At 39.8% G+C, this 17496-nt stretch overlaps 1 protein-coding gene across 4 annotated transcripts in view; it reads right to left on the bottom strand.

Moving 5' to 3' along the window:
• The window catches only part of GABBR2 (gamma-aminobutyric acid type B receptor subunit 2), a 451884-nt gene that overhangs the window by 432587 nt on the left and 1801 nt on the right, over positions 1–17496 (bottom strand). The window lies entirely within an intron of this gene.

Below are 17496 nucleotides of genomic sequence, written 5' to 3'. Positions count from 1 at the left end.
CAACCAGCTTTAAAGTCAGACTGGGATACATTGTAGCATTCCTGTCAGAAATGATACACATTAGGGTAGACTCAGCCAAGTGTCAACTAGCAATCTGAGTGCAAATCAGCACTACTCAGAAAATCCCAGTGGTAAATTCTATTTGTTTGCTCAGACCATGCCCTAGTCACCGCACGTAAACCTTTCCTGTTAACACCATTGCTAATAAAGCCTTGGCTTCACATCCCTTTAACTGGCTACTAAGTCAGAAAACTAGGTAAGAATGGAAAAATAACTTTGAAGGACCAATATATTGCTCTTTACACAACAGTTAAACTATTTTTAGACTTGCTTAAGCCTGTAAGAATCCACCAGCCTGATCACCCTGAGGACAGCATAGAAGGAGAGACTCCAGATGTCAGCCATACGGTGAAAGACAGAAATAAAGTGATACTCAGACAGCTCAATTATACCTGGCTGTCCACTCTCATAGGTGAAAATCTCAAGGGCATTATTTCCCCTACTGCACTAAAAAGCTGCTCTATGGCTCGATTCACAAATCTTCAGAAGGCAGCTTTTCTGCCTTCCCACATCCTTTGTCCAACCTTTCAAGGATTTAAGCTGTCCACACAACCCAGGTTCAGCCCTTCTTCAGTTAGAGGCAGGAAACACACCTTCCCAAGCTGCCACTGTTTGGGGTGGCTGGCATAGAGAGATAGATCAGTCCTGTTAACACTGTCCTTCTCGTATAAATAAATAAACACTGCAGACACACATGTACCATTTGATGGAAAAGCAGCCATTTACCGAACTACGAGATCTTTTTTATTTGCTTGCTTTTCATTCTTAGTGAATATTTAACCTTTTCTTTTTTTTTTTTTTTACATGAAAGTGCTACATCATGAGTTTTCAAGGGAGTCCCACTTAAAAGGAATTGACAACACAGTAATTAGGAAGTGCACATTTAATCACGGGAGACCTGAGAGACATCAGTCAAAAAGAGCACTCCACTCTCAGATCAGTGCCAAAGCCACCAGGTTATAGAGTACTCTGCCAAAGAAAGTTTCCCAAAGGCTCCTGATTGAAACAGCTTCACTTAATACAAAGAATTCAGACATCTCTTGCAAGGATGCTCACTTTGCCTCTTGATTACCACTCATATTCTGGAGTAGTGACAGCTTAATTAGTTGAAATAAAACAGTAGCAAAGCCAAAAACTGAACACCCTGCACAAAACGTCCTACCTTTGGGCAAGACAGTGCTCCCTCCTGGGCAGCAGAGAATGTTCAAAACTTCGGGGGCTCATGGTAGAGCACAACTCTCCTCCTCTTACTCATGAATGAAGCAACACTGTTTTCAAGCCATGTGCATCATCATACATTGGGAGTCATGATTTCTTTCCATTTTTTTTATTTCAGCAAAAGCAACTCAAGTACTTTTAGATGTAACTTTTTTCTCTTCCTAGTGAATGATGGCCAAAAGTAGATTATCTGCCCCCTTCATGGCAGATACTGCATCCAAAGAGTCGAGTATCTGTATTTTCTACTTGAAAGGAAGCTAATCCAAAGGTTGTATACGGTCACATAGGGAAAGTCTAGGCTAACAGCATTAAAAAAACAGAATCAGCTCTCTTGCATTCATACTGTCCCTGACAAACAATTAAATACAAGGACCTCTGCAGCGTGTCTGTAATCAGTACTTAAAAGTCAAGAGTACTCAAGAGTACTCTCAGAACCAGGAAGAAAAATCAGAAATTCTAAGGATCCACATTCTATTAATCTCTTACAAGTCCCCATGACATATCTTTCTGCTCACGGAGAAGCAGGAAGAGAAAGGCAGTATCTATGTCTTTTGCCAGGAGTTATTTTAAAAATATAATTATAGATTACTTCAATATTTTAATTCAAATTGAGAGGTCAGTGCAACAGAGCTGAGGTTCTGTAATTCAAATCCACTGAATATTTATGTGGGGAAAAATATTTTACAGCTGCTCCTAGAACTGGAAACTGTGTAAACACAATTAGCAAATAAACATCCACCTCCACAAAACTGCCTATAGCCCAACCGAAACACTGAATCTGAGTAAACAAAAGTAGGTTTTAATTGCTGTCCAGTTAAACTGATATCCACACTTTCCTCTTATTTAAGCTGAAATATAACTGAAATTTTACTCTTTTTACATGAGAAACTAAGAAATACACTTTTTTCAGGACTTCATATCAATAATTACATTTCCAATAGGAACATACAGACAAATAAATAAAACAGTGAATTGTATCAAAAGTAATTTAAAAGACAGGTGATTTCTTAATGAGAACATGAAGTTGATGCATTTTTGTTCCATTATTAAACTTGGAGGCAATTTTCAAGTAAATTTATAGCATATAGGATCATGTTTATGATATATTAAGCACTTCAAAAATTATACATAAGTGCTTATGAACCAAATGCACTATTAAAATAACACTCTAATTTCTCCCTTGGCTAATTTTCCAGAGTTTCAAAAGAAGACATACAATACCTTCTTCCCATTATATAATGCAGCACAACTCTTACTGGTATAATAATGTCAAATTTTAATAACTTTATCATGACAGTACATTCCATGTTTAAAGAGTTATAGATAAGCAAACATGTTGAGACACACTACTTTGCAATTTAAAAATATTAAGCAGCCTGAAAGTGTGTATAAGTCTGAGGGCATCTGCTCCACCACGTGTGTCTGATGTGGGAAACAGAAATTCATATCAGTAACAAGTTCCTTAAGAATATGTTTATGGTCCCAGATCACCCTGGTATGTGAGCTCCTCTTAATTTTGTCACAATTCTTCTGGCCAGACTAAAAGACAGGTTTTAGAAATGTACTGCATTCATGTTTGTACAGAAGATGAAGAGATATCTCAATTCCAGAAGAAGCTTCTCTCAAATCTGAAATTATTGCAAAACTAGATATCATTTCAATATATCCAGCTTCTCAGAACCCTCATCTCTCATATCAGCCTTTAATTTTCTCTTAAAGTGGTAAGCAAAGCTCTACACCATCACCCTACTCTAACAGCACAGTGCAGGCTACTCTCCTTCTCATGCAAAGCAGGAAGAGAAGGGCAGTGATCTATAAAGCTGTCAGCATGGAAAGCTGGAAGAGCAAGATGCAGAAGACAGTGCGGAAGAATAGAGTGACTCGGCAAGCCATGGGTTTGGGAATCACTTCCTGGGTGCCTCAAACACTCCTCAAGAGCCACAGGTGTTCACCAACCCCCCTAATTCACACAATCTTTATTCCCTCTCCTAGCACCAGTAGGGCATGATTGCACTAGAAGCTCCACATCACAGTCAAGCATCCACCCAAGAACCCAGACATTGCTGGACAGCCACATTTGCTCTATTTCAGCAGAGCAGCCTTTGCCAGGAAGGGGTTCAGTCACAGGCACTCTGAAGTGTGCTCACAGAGGAGGTTCAAGCACGGCACAACTCTATACCTACATCTATTTACCTGAGTGTCATGGAATGAAACCTGGAGCTCATAGTTCTTCAGCATCCATCTATGCTTGTATAAATGTTTCAAGGCTAAATGGACTGCAGGCAGCACATCTGCTGTTAGGTTTTTCTGATCAATCAGGCAGCTGCTGGGTAAAAGCCCGAGGAGAGAGAGGCGAGTCCGATTACGCTCCTCAGAGCACCTAATTATTAGTAACACAAACAGCATCAGAGTGTCTAGTTTCCAGCTCCAGAAAACCATCTTTTTTGGTGCTTTTCTTCTTTTTCTTTCTCTTCCCCAGCAGTCCACATCCTTGACGAGAAGGCCTTAGATACCCTGGTTGCCTGACATTTTGCAGCTTTCCTTTGCTTCAGTCAGCTGTGTCCCTCTAAGAAAAGCAGCTAATTGTTATTAAAGGATAAAGACCTCTCTACGACTGGCTTTTCCAATTTGGACAGTAATCCAGCTCACAGCAGTGCTGTGAATCAATAATTCACAAGAATAATCTCCAGGCAAATTGCTCTGCCAAGTCTAATTTTAAACATGTGTCATTTTAAACATTCTGTAGGAGAAATATTCAATCATAGGTGACAAATCAATACAAGAACTCATATGATTCCTTTGAAAATAGATATTCTAGGGGTTGAACAAAGTGGTTGCATACTGAACTCACATTTGAGTTGCATACAGTATGCCATTGGGTGAGAAGATTGCTTCAGTTTGTTTTATCTTGCAAAAACACATTTTCTATTTGCTTCATACATGTCAAACATAGAATATGAAGTCTTGCATATCGATAATATTTTATATACTTCTAGTGCAAAAGCTGTATTAGCTCAAAGCTGTACATCCTCTTCCTGGTTCTGCGTTTTGTCAGAAACCCCATGCTTTCCTTAAAATCAGTGGTAGTTGTGAGAAAATTCAGCATTCAGGCCTGCTCCTCCCATCTACAGGCACATAGCTTTTGACAGGCATTTTACATATTGTTGTAGCTAGCTAAGTAATTTCAACACACTATTTGCAGTTTCCCAAGTAATATGCCAGGCTATGAAATAGAACGGATGCCGTACACGCAGAAATGCAGAGAAAATAGTAATGCTGGAGAAAATCTTCCCTGCTGCTAATCAAAACTCAGCAGGGTGAGGAGGGATTATAAACAGGATCACCACACCATAGAAGAACCTGCACCTCTGCTCCCCAGGACTTGCAGCTGACCTCACCCCTCAGGCAGCAGCATCTTCCCTGCCCCTTTTGCAGCAGCAATGCCACTGTTCTCGTGGAGGCAGCCACCTGGCTGACCCCACTCCTCCATTCAAGCAGCCAGCTCTCCCTTTCCACAGGAAGGCTCCCACATCTATTGGAATGCTGTCATAGGCAAGGGAGGGAAACACAAAGGCCAAGCCTAGGGGCACGGAGAGGAAGGAAATCTGGGAGATGATTGCTTCTCTGAGTAGGAAAAAAGCTCTGATTTTCAGCAAGTCTCATTATATATGCAGCTGAAAAGCAAATTGCTTCACCACCTTGTGGAAATTCAAGGTTTCAAAAGAATTCCCTGTGCCAAGCTGGGATGGAAACCCAAAACCTCAAAGGTTTTCATGACTCAATAATCTGAAAGGAAAACAAATGGAAGGGCACATAAGCAGAAGGTTAATTTGGTATAAATAAAATTTGAAATTATATGTTCAGAGCTTGGCAATTTATTTTGTGAATGGCTGACATTAAAAAAAAAAAAATAAAGCATTATTTTGCTGCAGAAAGTAAGGGTAGCTTGCCTAATTTCAATTTTAAAAATGCGGCGTTACAGGTCAACAAATTATTCTGAAACTGACATGCAACTAAGAAGTTTTTACAGAAAATCTGCACGTAAATTCTAGTTATAAATATTCTAATTTATAATTACAATATATATGTCACATGACATGAGGGCATGGAAGTAAATAGATAAATAAAATTAAAACAAGCAAAATATCAATACATATTTTTGTGTATAAATACACAAAAAAGTCTGCTTTGGACCCAGAAAATAGCTCCAAGCAGGAGTTACACTCAAGTAATCACTAACTGTCCACAGTGACCCTTCTGCCAACACACCTGTACAACTGTGTGGACAAGGAAAGAGCCCAATACATTCTTATATACAAACACAAGGTGTAATAGAAATACCCTTGCTTAGGGTGGAGAAAAAGCCTTGCATAACCTTTGGTTATTTTCATCACCATTGCCCATAGTCAGAATGCAGCAAGCCTGAGGGAGCCCTTCGTATGGAGAAGGAGATACTGGCTTTCTTCCTGTATAAGGCTATGGCTAGATCAAATGCAGTAAGATCAAAATTTATTATGGATATTTCCTAGACCAAGAAATTTAACACATTGTCTGGGCACAACACGAAGTAGGAAGCACGCTCTCATAGCACAGTCTGCATAGCAACAATTTAACACAATGACTTAATAGGTATTTTCCATTCCTAAGTCTTATGATTCTATAATGTGATAACTGAAAACATATTTTTAAAACATTTTTTTAACTTAAGATGAAACTCTTCCCTGAGCAGACGGCCAGTATAGGCCAAGATGTTACTTAAATCCCATTTAATACCTTTCTTAGAGGCTTAAATGGGATTTTGTTGGTGAATAGACCTTGGACTATCCTTCCTTACCAGCATTATTTCAGCATTGACTACACTAATGAAGAGGAGAAGAAAGCATACATTCATGCTGCCAAACCTCAGCAAATAAGGTGCTCTGAACTGCTCTTCTTCCTATCCCCAAATCGTCTCACCAGCTAAGTGAGGACATAGACCTCCATTGAGTCATAGCTTAGGCTCATGGGTAGGTAAAAAAAACCTTGGTTTGACTATTCAATACCCTCTTCAGCATTTAAAAAGGCACAAATCTACCACCACACCTCACTGAACCCCTGCTGCTTAGCCAGTGCCTTTAAATTCATAAGAGGGCAATGCCAAATCAGAGGCTATGAGATAATTTTCAGCATTATATGGATGTACACACATTTAAAGGAAGCATCACCTTTTTCTACAGATCCATGACCAGCTTCAACCTAGATCAGTCTTTTTCTCTTCTGGTGCTACTTCTGTGTGCCACTTCTGTGTGCCCTCAGCATTTAACCCATGTCTGGCAAAGAAGCAAACAAGATTATGAACTATAGCAGCCTCCTGTCACTTGTGTCCTGAAAATCTGCTTCCTGACAGAAACATTTAACTACCTAACCAGACAATTGTTTCTTGAATTGTATTTTTATTGCTAACTAATACTGTAAAACTTACATCAAAACAAGATTGTGTGTTTTCATTTTTATGAATAAAATAGCTATATTTGCCATGCTCATGTTTGATAATAGAGGTATAATCTTCATTTTCAGAATAGCATCTCCTGAGGCTTATTACCTACAAAAGCAGATAACTAAGCCTCTGTTTCACATTTGAAGATAGAGTCTTTCAAGTGAGTTTGCCCAGCACCCTCAAAGTTTACTACTAAAATATTATAATGGGGAAATTTTAAGGTGATAAATCATCTCACTGCATCTTACATCCACTTCTCAAATGTGAAGCATTTGAAATAGCACTGATTTTGAAACTTGATTTCAGTGTCAGAAAAAGAAGGACATTTGACTTTAAACACTGCCTTCCACACTGTTTTGGGAGAGGTTTACCAAAGGTCAATCACTGTTATTCAGTACATTAAAGTAGCTTTTGCAAGATTTAGCTGAAAACCTTAGGACAGAGCTGATGACCAGATGACTCACTGTTGGCATCTCCTTTGTGAGTTCCACACAAACTGAGTAATATTCAGAGAGGGAAACTGTGGGAGGAATTTGTGCTCCCTCATAGAGGCATAATCCCTGAGAACTTAAAAATAGAAAAAACCCCAAACACCTGGCATAAATGTGTTTTCCACAGCCAATACTTTCCAAAGGCAAAAGAAGGAATCTTTCCAGTGTTGTCCTTCTTGCCGCATTATCCTCTAATTTTATAGCATTTAAAATTCAGTTCTCAGTCCCCTGATAAGTATTTCTGAACCGTAAATCACTTAAACAGTTATTAGTTCATGTAAAAGCTTGATTATGGACTGTATTAACTGTGTTAAAGACTGGCTATATATTTAAGCTATATGTCACCTCACGCCTCCCACACACAGCTTCCTCCCCCTTGAGTAACACCCATTAACATTTATAGGATGTTCTAATCTCAGCCTCACATGTTAGTTTTTTTCAAAGCAGGTTATCATTCACCCCTTCTTGTCCCATGTGTCTCTGCTCTTGTTGCTTAATCGCTCAGTGTAATTAGAGTACAGACCATTCACATGTCCTAAGAAACCTTGGTAGTGTATTGGAAACCAATACAATTCTTGTGGAAGGCAACTCCTGTTCTGACACTGAGACCAAGCCTCTACTTACTGCCAAGAGCAGCTTCACTATCAAGATACTACTATCTGCTGTAACACGTCCCAGCATTTTGAGTAACTGCTGTCCAGATAAAATTATTTACCTCTCATAGCATCATCCAAATGCACAGGCTATGTCACAGAATTCATAAAATTTACAGAATGACTAGGCTGGAAGAGACCTTCAAGATCATTTTGAAATGAAAATGAAAATTAAATTTTCATTTGAAATGAAAATTTTGTTTTGCCTCAAACCCTAGTGTCTCACTCCTTGTGTGTAGGTTGAAATTCTCTCTGCCTCCTTTCCCTCTTTCCCAGCAGTGCAACACAAAGATCAAATTAATTTCCTCAATTCTGAACAGAAGGCTTGAAGAAAAGAGATAAAATTACTAGTATATACAGCAATGGTGAGATTATTCCTGAAGTGATAGATGAAATTCTAGTGGCAGCACTTTGCGAATGAAAATGACAAACTGCAAAAGATTGAGAAGAAAGACACAAGAATGCATAAAATGCTGAGGGGAAAAAAAAAAACCAAATCAGCCATTCTTTCTATCTAGTTTAATGTTCAGAGGTGGCTTAATCTGTAATTTGTTCTATATTGGATGAAAAAATTATTTCTAATAATACCAAATTATTGAGCGGTTAAGGAAAACACAATTTCTACCTTTCAGTAAACTATCCCCTTTTAACGAAATAACCTTTGTTAGACCTGGCCAAAAAAGATGTTTGTTGCTGTAGATACAGTAAGGGCTTCTGCTGATGTTGAGATAGCACCTCCTGACACCCACCAGTGACATAATCGTGCCAGCCATACAGACATGCCCTGAGTAACAAAGCCCTAGGGACAGAGTGCTCCCACCATCTCACTCCTTTTGTTTACTTCATACAAGCTATAATTTTTGCCAAAGTCAAACACACCATTTTCAAATATATGTTAATTATAAAAATGACTATTTTTTGATGTTTTTTTAAAAATACTGTACCTTGCATAATTCTCAACTACAACATCCTTGTGATGTGATAATTTAATTTAAAAAGATATTTAATACTGCCATTGATCCTGAAAGGATTTCTATCCCAAAGGCTGAATGAAATCAGCATTTTATTCCACCAGGCAATTTGAAACTGTAAAGCAAGTAACGATGAGTGCCTTTGTTCTTAATTAAAAGTGGCAATTCTAGGTCTCCTCCTCATAGAAGCACTGCATTTTCATAGGTGGGCTGGCTTTCTAAAGTGCTGAGCATTCAGCAATTCCCACTGTTGTTGACAGAAAATGCAAATCACTCAGTGCTTTTTGGAAAGCAAATCTTTAGTTCAGGGACCTAACTAGAAACTCTTAAAAAAAAAAAAAAAAAAAAGTGATGTGGAGCTGATACTATTAGCATGCTTCACAGCAAAAAATGAGGAGCAGAGGGGAACTTGGCTAAGTTTAAAGATGCAAAACTTTTTGTATCACTTTATATACAGGCAGTTATTAGAACTTAATTGATTTTGCTGCATCTCACAAAATCTTGCCACTACTAGCACATTCCTCCAGATTAGATTCTCACCAACATGGAATTTTGTCCTGCTTATAGTTTTTAGAAAAAGTGGATGGGGAAAAAATAAGAAGTTGGCTTTCTCTCTTGATCAACCTTCTGTAAATTATTAATACTTCGGGTTTGCCAAATTCACAGGAGAAAATAGATAGCAAAACCCAAGGTGCTTCTACAGAACTTTAAAATTATATGGAAGACCCCACAGAAACACAGAGCTTCATATTTTTAGACCATATGTGTATACTAAAATATATCTACACGGTGCTGGTAAGATAAACAAGAGTGCACATCTGAATGACAATGCTTGAAAAATGTTATGTGTTGTATTTTATACCACACTAAGTGTAGTCTGTCAAAAATTGTCCTTTCATATAGAGTTAAAGATAATAAAGAAAGAGATTTATTCTTTACTAGAAAAACACTTAATTCCCTGTGAAAACAGAAGCAGTAAACAGTGGAAAGGAAGTTAATTAGCATCCCAAAAGGGGCCTCTTACTACTTCTCCCTGGAGGTTTTAGATGTAAAATGGTTACTTAGACACCTATTGTGTGTATGAATCTTCACATAATTCTGTAGTTCAACGAAGCTGAAGCAGAAACTGAGACCTGCCCTAGGTAAATGGTAAATTAGAATGCATAACTACTTTAAGGACATAAAAGATTTAAAAAATAGATTCTTTTAGAGATATGTGGTGGTGATTATTTGATAAATAAAATAAAAGAGATTATGGAAATAACTTTATCAGACAGACACAATAAGTTCCTTTGATGGGGACTGTGGCAAAAAGGGTCTTACGAAAAAAGTGGGGGTAAAGAAGAAGAAAATCGGTTCAGTCAAGAATTCAAAAAAGGTTCTGCAGAGCCATCTTCTCAGTGACAGAGCACATGAGCCTGGCAGACCCAGCTTGCAAAAAAGCAAGCATACAACGTTTTCACATAAAGTCTGTGACAGTCTGACAAAGTGAAGAAGTTTTTTGATTCCATCAGGATCCAATCCACCAGAGTCCTTCATACAAGGGAAGGATCCCCTAGACAGCCATAAAATTCAGAAAGCCTTGATCCCCCTCTTTTGCTGGTGATGTCCCGAGTTTGCAGCTGGTAAGGTATTGGAGGGAGGGAGGTGTATGTAGGAAAAATTGGAGCTGCTCCTCTCACAGCTTCAGTGGCTGCAAGGTCAGCAGAGTTTAAGCTGGAAATAACATGCAAATCACAGAGAAAAGCTGTCCAGGGACAATGATTTTGGGGGCATCCTTAAGACAAGATAGAAAGGTTTTCTGAAGTACATATTCTAGTTTGCAGCAGAGTGGGCAGAAATCCCAGCTGAAATACATGGTCTGTGTTGTAAAATGTGGATAATCCTAATGGTCCTCTGATCTTAGAACTCATTAATTATTTAAGGAAAGTACCATGGCCATGGTAGGAAACCTAAGTTTTCTAATCCTATCACTCAAATCGTGATGTTCACTTTAAAGCAATTAGTCCATTATCTGGGCCTTCTTCTCTCAGAAGACTCAGTAACAACAATTTGGACATCCCAGCTGAATTAACCCCCATATTTTTAATTCTTTGTGAGTATAGTTTTCAGGGAGAAGGTGGCTATTTGTCTTTAATTTGTTAGCTTTCCTCTTCACATTGGAGAAAACTTGTTTGAAAAATACTATTAATAAAATTTTCAGAAATAAAGGCAGATTATAATGAAAAATTAATGGCACCAAAACTGAGCATCAGTGATTTAGCAATCAGATTACATAGCTATTCTGTCACAAGGGGAAAAAATGAAATTAAAAAAAAGTGTTTGCCAGTCAGTATGTCCCATTTCCACTCAGCAGGCAGTATCAAGCAGTCTCCAAATCCAGCAGACCTCACTCACAGCAAAAACCTTTGCAAGTAGAGAAATCCCTGCTTAGCAAAGAAGGCATCCCCTGAGTGTCCGTAGCTTGGCAAGGGGAGACACAGGGTGACTGAAAAGGTATTCCACCTATTTTTAGGGGCTTTGCCTTCTTTAAGTCACAGCAATGGTGTAGCTGAATGAGCTCGCTTCAGGGGTCAGGCTACTGGGCCATTAACTCTGGAGCCCAAGAACCACAAAAGTACTGAAAATCTCATTTCTACCGCAGCTAGACCCACAAATCAGAGTGCATCTGGCTACTGAAAAGTTTGAGGCTCTGTCACTGATTTAGTTTGAAGATTCCTAGTACAAAAATAAATTTGAAAAATTGTGATGTGTGTGCACTGCACCATCTCAGCTTGGAATCCCACAATCTGAAATTGGCTTCCTGGGATATATGGGGCTGCTGCGTATTAACAGATATCTCCACAAGACTGAATCATAGCTGTGCTCACTGATCTCAGTACATTTTCTGCCCCAGCTGCCCCAAAAATTATCCAAGTCAAAAGGAATCACGAGGGGTTTTCCTCTATTAACTATCACCACTTGATTCCTTGAGCCAGACCTCTGCATGCAATGGTTCAACCCTTCTAAGGAAAAATATCTCCTTTCCTATCATAGCAATGGTATCCACTTGAGTTTTGTTTGGTTCCCAGATCCTACAGTTTGCTCAAAGGCATTATTCTTCTGCCTTATGCCATGAAAATGTCCATAAAGCAATAAAATTGAAAGCAGAGAACAAAGCTTGATATGCACATGTATCATAATATTCAGATTATTAATGCAAGGTGGTGTTTTGCAGCCTTGACATTCAATGCTATTCATGATGTCATTCTAAATAGTTACATGTATTTAATTAAAACAATATAAATAGCATATCAACAACTTTCTTTGTGAATGCTGTCATTAAATCTCTCTCATCTAGCTCCTTCCTCTCTGTTTTCCTCTTGCAAATATTTTCTTCACAGTTATCATCAGGATATTACACCCCATCTTTTCCACAAACTTGAGTAATTAAATCTGGCTGATAACCATGTAAGAGGACAGGGCCTTTCTACTCTTTCTTCAAATGCAAATAGATACTATTTCCTAGATTTATTTAAAAAAAATAGTTTTTCCATGCTGATGGAGCATGTTTGGCATTTGAATCTAAAGATTCCATAAGGGTGTGTTTTGCAGTATGCATAGGATAAGTTATACAAGAAATTGCAAGACATATGCCAGAAACTGGCTTTAATCTCTTTGCAGAGATATTTAGAGGATATACATTCTGCAGGTCTGGGATCCGCACCCAGAGGAGTGGGTGCGGTGAATACATGATTTCTCTCCTCTCCCCACCCACATCTTAACATCAGCGGAGAAGCCAGCATAGAATTGACATAAACACCTAACTTTTAGATCCTTCCCTCCAAGTTTACAAAACTCTACAGCAAAAGGAGGTTATGTCGTAAACGGAGTCATGTTACTCGGAAGTCAAAGGGGACGCTGACTATTTAAAGATGTCCCTTCCAAGAAGAGTGTCGCCAGCAGAGCAGACAGTGACTGTCACCATACACGCGGCGTAGTGCATTTTAATGCCTCGCTCTCTGCAAATGTCAGACAGCCCAAGTACTAAGTAATATTTAAAGGTAAGAAATTACCCAACTACTTCAACATGTGCCAGACACGTGCTCACCTGATGATACAAGAACAAATGTCTTTACAGGCTCTGTACAGACCCTCTTTCAGACCCTGACATCTCCCTGTATTCAGCTGTTACCCTCAGATGATCACAACACAGCCTTACCTATCCCACTATGAGCACACCAGAAATCAAAATATGGCTCCAGACAATTTCGTGCTCAGAGCATTCACAAGCATGACAGGGCTCACCCAGAGACCCCACTTGACATTGGTACATCGTGCTTCCTCTTGTAAACCCAGGGAGGCACTTGGATCAATGCCTCCTAAGACAAAGGGCCTAACCAACACATCACATGCACTTCTTTAGGGGATAGGGGTGCCCCTGCTCAGCCCTGTTATGGTAACAGTGGAGTTTTTCAGACAGCAGCCAGTAGCTGTTTGTCCCTCTCAGAGAACCACCTTGTGGAGCTCCAGTGGACAGACACCTTATTCTGTACCACTGACACAAACCTGCTCTCCTGTTTCCAGAATGTGTTCCCCATACTAGGCAAAAGTGAACAGTTCTCTTACTCCCACTTGCAGAACAAGACATGAGTGGGTTTTGTTGACACCACTTATGACAGGACTTTCTGGAAGGAGCATCTTTATTTGGGGGCTCAGGGTGCTTTAAAACTTATAACAGCTGGCAAGAATGACTCGGGTGCATGGCCTTTCTTTAGCTTTGAGAGTTTTACTGAAAACATGCACTTTTTTAGTAAAAAAGAAGGAAACAAAGATAAAGTCTACACATACTACACCTAGACTGTAATTTCTTGTCAGATAAATTAGGAAAGGCACTTTCTACCTAGTTACAGAATAGAAAAAGGCAAATACGTATCAAATATCAATAAGCTCACATTTTCCTTCATATTTTGTGGAGTCCTCTGCATTTTTCAGAGCTCATCCTTCTATGCCAACCCGCTATTTAAAGGTATTAGAATGTATTATTTCACAAAAATGAGATTATATCCTGCTTACTATTAGGTGCTTGTCGTAGTTAGAGAAAATTAAATAATCTCATCCCCTCAGTACAAATATTCTTTCCTCTTTGTGATAATATACCCACTTACTTCAGGAAGATTTTTTTAGCTTGTCAAGACTCACTTTGATTTTCAAAAACAAGTGCTTTCTTGACTATACATGTTTAAATTCAAGACAAACTCATACTGTCTGTGCACCACTTGCAGTACTGCTCCTACAAGAAATGAGAAAATCCAGTGCATAGCTGAGGGAAGATGTCCAGATGTAGGACAGATATCCAACTTCCATTAACTTTCCTTGTCTTCTTTCACAATGCCTCTCACTCCAGTTAATATATGGTCAGAGTTTGCCTGATGCAAACCAAATACTTTTGAAATTTATAACAGGGTCCACTAGAATGATTCATTTCTTTATTTTATTGGGTTATTCTGCTTTTTTCCTCTAACAGATATGTGTTAGGGTGCTAAACTGAAATCATCTTTCCTAATTTAATAATTTTCCTAATCCTTGACTTGTATCTAGTGTTTGTAGAAGTTTTTCTTTCATTATTTTGTGAAATATTTCTTTTCTTTTTCAACCAACTAAAGCTACAATCACAGGGATGGAAAAAAAAAAAAAAAAAAAAAAAAGAACTATTGTATCATGATTGTTGATATGAAGCCATAAGCTATCAAGCACCCTTAACTTCTAGGACCTGGTCCAAGGGCCGCTGGAATCAGTGCATTTACTGCCATTAATTTCAATGGGGTTTGGATGAGACTCTTTAGAGATCATTTTATACATTTCTGAGTTTCTAAAATAACACAATTATGAAATTTTGCCCAAGAGTCTCATCTAGAGAGAGTCTCATCAAAATGAACAGGACAAAGTAAAGTCACTTAGACCAGAATTCTGCAAATGCCTACATATGAGATTCGTTTTATTGACTGAGTCTGCATAGGAATGCCCAAATAGATAAAGACATGCCCATGAAGTAGCAAAATACACTGGATCATGATCACACTCAGAGCACATTTAAAGATCAAAAAATACCCAGAACAGAAGCCTCTGCATTTTTGTATGTGATGTAACTTGTGGTCTTATTTCATAACAAAGATGCAATTCACAAAATCTCAACTGAGTCATAAACTAAACATTGTACTTAAGTGCTAATTCAATTTAAATGCTTTGAAAATCACTAGAGCTGCTGCTCATGTCCTCAAAGGTTAACGAGTTCAAGTGCTGACAAACAACAGTTCACCTTAGAAGGCACACTGCAGTTCTTCAGATCTTACGGTCAGAAAATAAAGGCATTATGATGCTTCCTTATACAAACCAGAACTATCAAGCCAGATAGAATATTCAGTTCAATCCTGACAGAATGAACCTGAACTGATAATAAAAAATAAAAAAACAATCTAGTTTATTTTCATTATTGTTTTTCTCAAGCACTTAAAGTATTACGAAAAATTACAATACAAGGATCAGACTGCAACAAAGAGGGATTTTGGAGAGACACAAGGGAGAATACCTGAATTAGTAAATCACTGCCATGCATTTCCTAAGCATTATAAATATACTACAATTATTTCTCAAGCTATTAAAAAATCCCGTGTGTTCAAGGCTCTACATTCTCTCTTTCAAGAGCCAACAATGTCACAAGCACCACCTGTGAAGCCCTGAGAGGGAGAACTACTCCCTGGTCTCTGATTATGCAATGATAAGGATCCAGGCCCTTCAGGCATAGCTGTTTATTGGCAGTCTCAGAAAATAGGCTGAGAATCAAGTGGGCATGATGAGCCAGCTACCTTCCTGCTTATCGTAAGTGCACTGAAGGAAAAGGGTAATGTCTGAACCGAGTGAAAAAGTTTGTGCTGCCATTAGGTATTTAATGGCTATTCCAGGCATTCGTCCATTCTGTTGGGTGCAGTCAATCTAGCACTCTTTATGGACACTAACTTATTTATTTGTCACTATTAAGCATGCAATAATGACCCAACTGTACTCCAAACATGTACATTCGCCTGACTTAGCATTCCATAACCATGCATTTATTAATTTCTTAAAAGCATTCAAAGCATCACAGCAAGCTGGCAACATGACCCTGATTTCTTATGTCCCTGGAGTGCTAACAGTAAAACCACAATTTTAAAGAAACTGATACTCATCCCAGAACAAACAGGGTAATTTTTTTCCTGAATATTTTTATGGTAACTACCTAGTTCAGAACCCAAAATCGCTATGAGGAGCGTCACAATATTTTGACTGCAATAAAGTGCAGCACCTTCTTGATTAAGATATTACTGTATGAAGAAGGGACATCCTGCCTAGGCTTCTCTAATTCCTATGCCTATTTTGTAATAATTCTATCCACGGGAAAAACTAATATAGATTAACGTAATGAAAACAGGATTAGGAGACCCGTGATTTTTTTCCTGACATGCATCTCACTTTATGAGACAGGTAATGCCATTCAGAAAATCCCCCATAATTCTTTTCATTACAATTGCAGAGTTCCCTGAGATTCATCTTTTTAAAGAAACAAGCAGCTACTCTAGGTTGATCTTGCCTGTATTCCCTGTCAGTATCTCGTCTTGTCCACACAACACAACATGATGGCAGTCTGGTCCTTCCTAAGTGACATCTTCAGCAGTATTGCCCTCCATGCATTTCTGCTCAGTGGTTGTTTTTTGTTGCTGTTTTTTTTTTTTTTAAACACTATGACAAATGTATGTCAATAAAAAGCAGCCACCCTGGAAGGAGAGGCCTTTGGTAGTCCTTTTAGGGACGGAAACACTGTCACGATGCAGTACAGCCCGTCCTTGCTGCTCTCAGTTTGTTCCCCCCGCACCTGAGAACCTAAAGGGAGCAGACAGGGGCTTCCTTAAATTACAGCCGGCAAGATTTTCAGCAGTCACTTGCTTTACCGGGGGTTGTCTTGGAAGCGAACCCCGACCGGCAGCATTACACAAGAAGCGACTGCCATCTTCAGGGGAGCCCGGGTACCGGACCCGCGCCTACCCTCCGCAAACACACAGGTACTGAAGTTGTGACAAAAACCAAAGGCAGCTGTGGGCGGGCGGTAGCGGCAACCAGCTCCACAAAGCCCTCGCCCCGCTCCCTGCTTCTCGCTCCCAGGTAAAGGCAGTGTGTTTCCTCCCTCAGCAGGGCTCCCCGCTCTCCCAGCCCTGACGGCCGGCCGCTGGCAGCGCTCCGGAACGGGGGCAGGCATCCCGCCGCGCTGGCAGCGCTCCGCAGGAACCGGCACTGCAAATTTAGTTCTTCCCGAGAAGCGAGCGCCTCCGCGCCCCGCCGCCGCCGCCCGCCTGCCACGCACCCCGGGACGAGCGCTCAGCCGCTCCCGCCGGAGGGCAGGGACCGGGGGAATCTCAACGAACCCCTGCGAGACCCTCCCCTCCTCCTCCTCCTCAAGCTACGGCTGCGATCGCTGCCCTCTGCGTCCCGTCGCCGCATGGGATAAGCCGGGCTGGCAGCGTGAGCCCGTTGGCGGAGCGGGGGAGCGGAGCGCCCGGTGTGCATCTGTTGCTGAGCGGGTGGCGGCTGGCACAGGGATGCGGCCGCGGCTTCGC

This window comes from Taeniopygia guttata, chromosome 2, assembly GCF_048771995.1.
Source record: "Taeniopygia guttata chromosome 2, bTaeGut7.mat, whole genome shotgun sequence".
Taxonomy (NCBI): Eukaryota; Metazoa; Chordata; class Aves; order Passeriformes; family Estrildidae; genus Taeniopygia; species Taeniopygia guttata.
The sequence above is the reverse complement of the archived record's forward strand: the minus strand, read 5'-3'. Positions and strand labels throughout refer to the sequence as shown.